General features: G+C 45.4%; 1 long non-coding RNA gene across 1 annotated transcript; it reads left to right on the top strand.

Moving 5' to 3' along the window:
* The first annotated feature begins 325 nt into the window (after positions 1-325).
* On the top strand, positions 326-1,455 carry LOC136057120 (uncharacterized). The gene is made up of 3 exons (XR_010622997.1): positions 326-571; positions 747-854; positions 1,392-1,455. It is a non-coding gene; the product is annotated as an uncharacterized LOC136057120 (long non-coding RNA).
* The last annotated feature ends 4,819 nt before the right edge of the window (positions 1,456-6,274 follow it).

Genomic DNA, 6,274 nt, shown 5'->3' with positions numbered 1-6,274 from the left:
AGCACTCACATCAATATGCGTATAATTAAGCTCAAGAGAACAGTTGTATAATAGGTTCTTATTGATCCTGCACTGACAGAGATGGAAAAAGGAACAAAAGAGGTTTCTGCTATGGGCATTCAGTGGGGAAAACCAGGCATGTTCCATCGATGTAAGGACTCGAGTCGGCAGGGCAATCCCAGTGGTCTGTGCTTTTAATACATCCCTACAGGAGACCTAAAGGTGGCACCTGGGGTATAGCACTGCTGTGAGTGACAGAGCGACTCAGAGCAGTAGGAAAGCTCAGCTCTCTTATTCAGAACTGGAACTGGTGAACTGGAAAAGGTGAAGCCCGATGGCAGCCTGTCAACAACCAGAGCTCGTTCAAGCACTGGAATATTGCGAGGCATGTGTAGAGACATGAGCAACAAGCCTGTGGTGAAAAGATGGAATCACGCAGGGATCGCTGAGTCAGAGAAGACAAATGAGGCAAGAGAAAGTTTGACTTTGGACTGTTTTCTTCTCTATGCCTGTTTGGCTTTCCAGCAAGCAAGACCCAACACAGGTTTGGATTTTTGAGGACACTTCAAGGGTAAGTAGACCCCTTAAGATTCTCTTTGTTCACATAATAATAATGAGTAGTTAAAATATGATCTTATATAAGTTTACGTTGGAGATATACCCCTTCCTATTAAGCAGAATATTGCAACACTCCCTGTTAGATCACTTTACAATATCAGCTTAAACTTGTCTTCTTTTAATTACAGCTCAGAAGATGATATCCACTAAGTTCATTTAACCAGGAAGTGCCGATCCCAGAAAGACACCGATGCCCGAACAAATAAGAGCTCCTACTGTGACGGAGCTACTTTGCTGTAAGCGGAGCTGCTTTTCCATGGATGTGTTCCCCATGTTTGCCACCGTCGCTCCTGTGTAAGAGGTGAAAAAGCCCCTGCTGCTCTGAGCCTGCAGCTGGGCAGAGAAGGAATGGTACTGTGAAAGAAAACTCGTGAGTGATGATAGAATAGAGAAACTCACCTCGAGCCGCTTTACCGGGAGGTGTCTCTGGAAAGGAAAGGACCTTGAAAGCTTCCTAGTTTGCCTATTAGAAAGAATAACGTTTGTAAGTTCTGTATTTGTTCTGGTATCTCAAAAGCAAGTCCTACAGATTTCCTGATATTGTCTGCACCAGTAGAGCACAGAAAAAGAGCGACTCCTGAGACGAGCTCGCGATAAGCAGAAGTTTCCTGTGATCCCCCCAGCCTGTTTTGTTCTTGGATAGGTGTTTTCCAGAGTTATCTACTCTCAGGGAATACATGTGCTGAGACACCAGTGGCATCCAGCAGGGTGAATTATGCTGTACCCTCACCCAGTTGGTTCTTTGAAACATGTTTGTTTTCCTATACTTACAGGCTCAGACAATGGGATGGTTACGATATCAAGAATGTCTTGTGAGCACGTCTGGGCTATTCCTGCAAGCAAGGTCAGCTGTTTCTGCCAAGTTTACGCCCGATATTTTAGGCTTCTATGTGCAATTTGTAAGAAATCATCTCTCGATAGATACTTTGAAGGTGAATGAGAGAACTTTTGTACTTAGCTGTGCCTAAGTGCCTGCATACCCACTGTTCTGTTCTCAAATGGGGGGAAGTTGTAGGTCTGGAACATGGGCACTGCCTGACATTGGGTGATGGCCAAATCTCAGTGCCCACCTATGCTTTGGTTAACCCATGTCCTTGTCCCCTTTCCACGCCACGGATACCTAACTTGCCATTCCTTCCTTTCATTCCTACAGGTCATTTTTGCTCTCTTTTTCTGCTCCTGAATGTTTCTCTTGTTGTCCTCTTGCAGCCATGACCTCCGTGTGGTGATGGACCACTTTCCCAATGTCACTTTCACTACAAAAGGATAAAGTGCCCAAACTCTTCAGCCAAGAAAGATCGGTATTTTGGTAAGCTGCAACCATTTGGGGGTTACATACCAGAGGGTACCACGATGACTGTCGTGCAGTGCTGTTAGCAGCCGGAAGGTGGGGCACAGGCTTTGCTGTTTGATGTCGGTACACTAATGGCTGCGCAGCACTAATTAGCAGACGTTTTAACTCCGGTGGAGACAAAGCAGCAGCAGATTGCAGATTACAGTTTAAACAGCAAAGCATGAGAAAAATGGAGCATTTTTTAAGCTCCCTCTCAAAACTGAAGCGTGCCCACCAGCAGCTAGCAAAAGCTGCAAAGCAAGTGTGGTATGGAGGAGAATCAGGAGGACATGGGAGAGCTGGAAACTGAACCTGCCTCTACTCCTGACATTTGGGGCAGTAATTAGTGGGGGACATTGAGATGTACAGATTTCAGCATAAAATGGATGCATTTGCTGTACAAATAGCAAAGACCAGGCAAAATCAAATTAAAAACAAAACAAAATACCTGGGTTTGAGTATAAAGCAAACTTACCATTCACTTGTGGCCGTATAAATTAGGATTAAAAGCATGGAAGTCCTCTGAAGATTTACTGTCAGTTTCTTGGCTTTGGCCAAGGCCCCTGGTAGGCTTTAGTTTGAGGGTGACAAACGTAATTGTGCTTTGTCGTGACACGGTGACAGCGTGGCTTAGGTGCCCACAAAGAATTTGCCCCTCCTCGAAGCCAGCTGCTGGCATCAGTGCTGCCAGAGCACACCTCTGTATAGGAGTACGTAGTAAAAGGGGCATTCAGATTTCATGGAAAATTCCATAATTACCCATAACTATTCACTCCAGAGGAGCATTACTGTTGATTTATCAAATATGCCACTGGGTTAGCATATTGATCCCCTCAAATTTAACCACAGTTGTTTACTGTGTAGTTTATAAAGTTCTGTCCTCAGGATGTGCTCCCCCAAATAGCCTGCGAGTCAAGCTTGGTGTCCACACAGCTTGTTGGCATCATGTCCTGAATAGCAATGAACTTGGGTCTAGGAGCTCAGTCTGTGGGAAGAGTAAGTAACAGCACTCCTCTGAGTCAGGTGAGGTCCTTCCTTCTCTCTGCTCACTTTTAATTATAATTGCTACCATCTTCCTTCCCTTTGTCAGGGCTGCAAATCCAGTTGGGAATCTGGTGAGCTGATCTCTGACAATATCAGATGTTCTAAGGACTCTTAATCGAAGGCAGCCCATGAAAGCACCCTGGGGAGTGCTTTATTCTCTGTGTTTAAAAGGACATGAAAGTACAATAGTTCTCTTTATCCCGGTACAAAGCAGCCAATTGATCTTGTCAGTTTAATAAATAATACAATTGCTTCCATCAGACACTGTTAATAGACTCCTGTCTGGACTAATGTTGTACAGAGTGGTACAAGCACAGAAATGCTATCTGCTGCGTCTGCCCCGGATTAACCACCTCCTCCTTTATCACCTAAAGGCAAAGCTTCCAGCAGCAGTCCCTGAAGGGCATCAGGTCCCCTGATCTTCATCTCTTTCTTTATCTTTCTTCATTTTAATGTGTGCTCTTGGAAGAGACAAGCTAATTTCCTGATGCGTCTGTTGTCTGGCTGCTTCCTAGCGTTTGTACAGATTCAGAGAAGCTGGGGAATGTTAAACAGGCCTCAGGTTTGCTTTTTCTTTTTTTTTTTCCTCTGTAAGTCATTCACTAAATGGTCTCAAGATGCAAAGGCTGGCTCACGCTTTCCAAATGCTACAAAGGTGCGTGGAGCTCGGATGCAGCTCCTGGAGTGTTGGGAATACAAGGGCCAGATATAGGAAAGAAGAGGCTCACAGCTCAGGGTATGGGCCACTCCTGGTTCGGTGCCAACATAACCACGTTATGCCCATCTGTGGATTTCGAGCAGGACTCAGATTTTAGCATAATCAGCCCTGGTTTTGGTGGGGGGGGGGGGGACATCAGACACAGATACAGCATTCGTGTGGAAAGTGCTGGTAACGTAAGCAGAGGAAGATTTTAAAAATCACACTGTCCCAGGTTTGGTTTGCTTTCATTTGTCCTTTCTCTACTGTGACATGGAATGGTTCTGGGTTCTGCAGTGGAGGCAGGTCGTAGACAGGAAGAGTGTGTGTTTGGCACTGAGAAAATAAGTATCTGGGGGTTTTCAGGACCAGAAAGACTCAGTGGGTATAGTGGGGATAGGTTGCTTTGATGGTCTTAGAGGTCTTTTCCAACATTAATGATTCTGTGATGCTACTTCCACACAAGTATTGTGTATATATTGTGTGTACGTATGTTTAAATCCGGTCTTTCATGTCAGAGTCTCACAGGCTGTCTCCTCAGATCATGAGATGTGACCTTGAGTGCAGTGGAGCCCTCTGCTCAGCCTGGCGAAGGCGACAGTGTGGTGAGTAAAGGGTTGACTGATCCTCATGTTTGCAAGAAAAACACCTCTGAACTTAATGCTGGAATCGGTCATTCCACCGTTAATGAAATTGTATTTATTTGCAATTACCTGAGTGCATAACGCAATGGCCAACCAGCAAAAGCTATGCTAACATTTAGGCTCACTACACTTTGCTTTTCTCTTCTGTAGAAGGTAGGCAGGAACGATACCAGGACTTACAGGCATAAGTGATGCTGAGCTGTTCATGTGTTCCTGGGACAGTATGTGAAGGCAACAGATTTGCATCTCCTCAGAGTTCTGCTTGAGCAGTGTGGCCCCACAGCATCAGAAGTTGGCAGACCTGGGACTCTTTTCAGACAGTGGAGAAAGCAATCTCTGGGAATTTAACGCTCCGTCCCCAAAGCCTTTTATCCTGGATCCCTGCGTTCTCAGGTCTGTGTTTGCAGGAATACCATTTTTGAGCTGTTGCTGCATCGCTCGCAGAGAAAACACTCTGCTGCCCTCCTACTTACAGAAATCAAGTGCTTTTTATTTTAAATTCAAAAACTAATTGAAATCCAGATTCTTTAACTAGCTTTTGTGATTACTTCAGAAAGAAAAAGCAGTCCTTTCAATAATAAAATGTTCACACTAAAAATCAGTTTGCTTTACTCCCACACCCATTTTGAATTGAGGCTGCTGTGTTTGAAGGGTAAGATCCAATAGTGCCTGTAAAGCCACAATCGGTGTTTGAAAGGCAACTCTCTGCTGCTCTTTGAGTGCTATTGATGCTTTCAGCTGTGGCATGAAAGACCTAGAACTCTGATCTCGGGTTTTAGGAAAGTCAAGTCATTCAATTCAATTTCAGAACTGTACAGCTGTGAAGCTTTACAAGTTTTGATGTTTAAAAAGGCAGGGATTATTTCTGTTCCCTGTGATTTGTGAGCAACTGCTGCTTCTGTTAGCAAACCCTGGAAGAAACCTGTCTGTCTGATGTGCACAGACTGTTACTGATACCTGAGCCGCTATTACACATCTGGCTGATAGCCATGAGATCAAAGCTCTCTCTGATGCTCTGCTGCCCTTTGAGCACCTTTTAATTGGCCCCGAGCCTGTGATTTAGGACCAGGAACTGAGCTTTGCCTCCTTGGGTTGCTGGGGGAAGCCAGTTTTGGTCTGTAGGAGGCTGATTGCTGCTCTCAGCCTTCCCTCGAGTGAATGGGGGGATGACATCATTACTGCCACCTCTCTGGTTCTGGTCGTAGTATATACAGAGAGCTTGCAGCCTTTGGTCTTTCTCAGGGGAGTCCTGCGGGCTTGGCTGAGGCCTTTTGGTGGGGATACTCAGCTGTCCTCTCCAGGGAAGGTTTTGGGAAGATCTGACTGGCCTTCTTGATCCTACAAGTCACTCTGGGACACCGTGCTCCTCTGCTAAACAAGCCAGACCTACGAGCACGTCCGTGTTGCATTGCTGTGCAGCCTGCATCTCGCTGCACAGGGCAGACTTTGCTTGTGGGATAGGGCAGAGCACTGGCTCTGGTTGTTTCCATTTTCCAGCACTCTGCCCACGATGGCTGTGTGCAGGGAGATGGGACACGGGCAGGTGCCCTGTGGAAGGCAGGAAGCAAAGCCATCCTGCAGGACGGCACTCTGAGCAGGGGCTCAACTCACGTGATGCTGCTCACCTGCTGTTTGCAGCCAAGTCCAAAGGCACAAAGATAGCAGTGCCTTGCAAGATTAAACTCTTTGATTTCAATCTCTTTATCTAGAAAGCGTGTTGTTTTATCTAATGCTTGTCTCCATCTGTTTTAGGCTGCGGTGCCTGCTGTGAAAAGGTATGCATAATGAAATGATTAAATCATGCATTTTCAAATAATCGAAGTCACGCTGTTTCAGCTATGCAGCAATCCTGTTCCTCTTAGGAGACATCTAGCCAGATTCAGAATTTCTTTTGGATTTTTTATTTCTTAGAAGGACTCTGAATAAAAAAGATAATCT

Source organism: Cyrtonyx montezumae, unplaced genomic scaffold (assembly GCF_038088225.1).
Source record: "Cyrtonyx montezumae isolate F1298 unplaced genomic scaffold, pur_monq_1.0 scaffold_6, whole genome shotgun sequence".
Taxonomy (NCBI): domain Eukaryota; kingdom Metazoa; phylum Chordata; class Aves; order Galliformes; family Odontophoridae; genus Cyrtonyx; species Cyrtonyx montezumae.
This window is presented reverse-complemented; position numbering and strand designations above follow the sequence as displayed.